This window comes from Dromiciops gliroides, chromosome 1 (genome assembly GCF_019393635.1).
Source record: "Dromiciops gliroides isolate mDroGli1 chromosome 1, mDroGli1.pri, whole genome shotgun sequence".
Lineage (NCBI taxonomy): Eukaryota > Metazoa > Chordata > Mammalia > Microbiotheria > Microbiotheriidae > Dromiciops > Dromiciops gliroides.
Window position 1 is genome coordinate 527,810,602 of NC_057861.1, and position 3,375 is coordinate 527,813,976.

The following is a 3,375-nucleotide window of genomic DNA, read 5'->3' on the forward strand; positions in this document are numbered from 1 at the left end:
GCAATACAACGAAATGAGTGCTGGTACTGGAACCTAGAGGATTTGGAATTCAGCCCCACCTCCGATTCTTGCTACTGGTAGAGTCTCAGGCAGTTGTTTAACCTTCCTCAGACTCAGTTTCCTTCTCTGTGAAATGAGGGGGCCTCTGAAAGTCTCTCCCTGTCCTGCATCTACAATCTTCTTTTTATCTTCTCTCCTTCTCCATCCTTTTCCCCCCTCCTGAATAACCCTCTTCACTTTAGCATCTAGACAAATCAACTCCATTGAGCACAACTATTTGTAGATCTTCTAGAGGGTTGACTCTCAAGTAAGCCCCTCTTCAGCATCTGACCCAGGGAAATATTCTGGCCTGGAGGAAGTTGGGGAGGGGGGAGTAGTGTCTGTTCATCTGCCCTCAGTATGAATAGCCTGTGTTTGTGGTTCCCAGTCAGATGAAGTTACAAGAGGATCAGTCACTGCCCAGCAATTTGGTGCCTCAAGGCCTAAGTGCTTTTGGAAGCAGTTACTTCATTATGAGCCATTCCAGAGGGAAGGGGGTGGGGAGCTGGAGGGCAGCTTTGGAGATTCTGCTCAGTCTTTGCAGATTTGAAGTGTTTTTTGGGCCCAGGGCCTGAGATGCAATCGTGGCAGCAGGAGAGGGTGTTTCCAAGGGCCTTTCCTGCCCTAAATCACCTGTAAATAATGCCCCTCCCTCTGACACACAGAGAAGTGCCCTTTTCAGTGACAAGAGGGAAGAAGAAAGGAATGGGTGGAATCTCCTTGCTTTTTTTTTTTTTTGTAGGCAGCTGACAGATTCAGGAGTAATACCACAGGATTCCTCCTGCTGAATGATATTGTAGGAAGTGACTTGTCACCTCTGAAGGCTGGGAAGTAATGGAAGGCCAAAGAGTCTTCTTCCCTACAAAGAGAACAACTGGCTACTGAAAAGTGGCCTGCCCAGGAGCTGGTTGTTCCTGGGCCTAACTAGGCCTCCCTGCTTAATAATCTAGGTTGGGTAATAAGTTCTCAGTGAATTCCTGTGGTCTAACAGGCTCAATAAATATCTGATTCTATCAATAATAATAATAATGATAGCTAGTTATGGTGTATGAATGTAGTAGAATACTCTATTACAGGAAGAAATAATGAGGGGCAGCTAGGTGGCGCAGTGGATAGAACACCAGCCCTGGAGTCAGGAGGACCTGAGTTCAAATCCAGCCTCAGACACTTGACACTTACTAGCTGTGTGACACTGGGCAAGTCACTTAACTCCAATTGCCTCACCAAAAATAAAATAAAATTTTAAAAAATAATGGAAGAGGGGCAGCTAGATGGCACAGTGGATAAAGCACCAGCCCTGGATTCAGGAGAACCTGAGTTCAAATCCGGCCTCAGACACTTGACACTTACTAGCTGTGTGACCCTGGGCAAGTCACTTAACCCCAGTTGCCTCACCAAAAAACAAAAAACCCAAAGAAATAATGGAAGGGTTGATTTCAGAGAAACCTGGGAAGACTTGTAAGAACAGATACAAAGGGAAGTGAGCAGAACAAGAACAGTTTATACAATAACAGTAACAATATAAAGACAAATAACTTTTAAAGAGTAGAGGACTGTCACCAGTGCAATGACTAACAATATCTTCGGAGGACTGATAATGAAGCATGAGAAGTAAAATGATTTAGGATGCAGAATGAGACTTTTTTTTTTTGCACATGGCCAATGTGAGAATTTGTTTTGCTTGACTATGCATATTTGTTATCTTTTTATTTTATTTATTTATTTGTTTGTTTTCGCAGGGCAATGGGAGTTAAGTGACTTGCCCAGGGTCACACAGCTAGTGTCAAGTGTCTGAGGCAGGATTTGAACTCAGGTCCTCCTGAATCCAAGGTCAGTGCATTATCCACTGATCCACCCAGCTGCCCCCACTATGCATTTTTGTTACAAGAATTTTGTTTTGTTTTTTTCAAAGGGAAAGGGAGGTGGGAGGAAGAAAAAATGGATTTTTGTCCATTAAAAATATATATAGTTTAATTTTTTAAAAGAATGTAAACTCTTTGAAGGCAGGAATTGGGTTTTTGCTTTTCTTTGTATCCTAGTGCTTAATACAGTACCTGGCACAAAGGGAGTATTTAATAAATTCGTGTTGATTGGAAAAAAACAAACAACAAAACCTGAAAGGATAGAGTCCTATAGGTTGGCCCCTCTGTCTCTGAGAGAGAATAAGAGACAGATAATGAGATAGAAGCTTGAGAAAGTGAAGAGAAGATATGGAAACAGAATTTTAAAAGATCTAAGAAGAGCCTGACAGAAGAGTGAAAAGGGGAGAGACAAAATAAGGAAGAGGAATTGGAAGGAGAAAGAGGTTCTAGAAACCCTCTACAACAAGTCTGAGACTTTTGGCCTCTTACCTGGCCTAATACAGCCTCCCTTACCTCTCTCTGGAGAAGCCCAGGAAAAGCAAATCCTAGTTAAAAGAAGAGCCTAGAAACCTAAAACTACAAGTAAAATGTAATTTTTTTTTAGAACAAGCCTGTCTCCCCTCCCAATATTATGTCTGAATACTGACTTATCACCTTAATTGAAATATGAGTCATTCAGAAGTACCGTCCCTCCTTCTTCCTCCATCCTTGCCTACTGTGGGGCAGCCCTGATCATCCCTGGCCATGTGCCCAAGACTCCAAATTGGTCTCCTCCAGATCTGATTAGAATATGCATTAGAATAAGTGCCTGGTGCTCGATTCGGTAGCACATATACTAAAATTGGAACGACACAGGGAAGATTAGCATGGCCCCTGCGCAAGGATGACACGCAAATTCGTGAAGGGAAGAATAAGTGCTTGACACATAGTAGGCACTTTTAAAATGCTGGTTGATGTGTTGATTGGTGTAGTAGAAACAGCATGGGATTAAGTCAAAAGATCTAAGTCCCAATTTTATAATGACGCCACTATTCAGAAGCGGTGGGACTTTGGGCAAGCCACTTGGCACCTCTAGGCTTTTGGTTTCTTTTTCTGATAAATGAAGAGATCAGACGCAGAGAATCTTAAAGGCCGCGACTAGTTCTAATATTCTATGGGTCTAAGCTTCTTGAAGCTCCTCCACTGACTGACCCAGGGACTCTGAAGAACCCCGGGACTCGGCTTAATGGTCAAATGAACCTCTGTTGGCCTCAATCTCCTCCTTTGGAAAAACAAGAATTTCACTAGATTATCTCTTCAGTGCCCCCCTAAAATTCTCTGCCCTACCTATGTCCTTTATCTTTACCCCCTCTGGGTTCTACAACCGTGAGTACTCAGGGGCAAGTGGTGGTGGGGTGGAGCAGGATCAGGTTATAGCTAGTCCCTGACTCTATGAATCAATGAATGAACCGGATGAAGATGTCAGTAGGGAAGA

At 43.1% G+C, this 3,375-nt stretch overlaps 1 non-coding gene across 1 annotated transcript; it reads left to right on the top strand.

Moving 5' to 3' along the window:
- Nucleotides 1-2,712: 2,712 nt before the first annotated feature.
- LOC122737545 lies at nucleotides 2,713-2,819 on the top strand. Its single transcript, XR_006354375.1, has one exon. It is a non-coding gene; the product is annotated as a U6 spliceosomal RNA (small nuclear RNA).
- The last annotated feature ends 556 nt before the right edge of the window (nucleotides 2,820-3,375 follow it).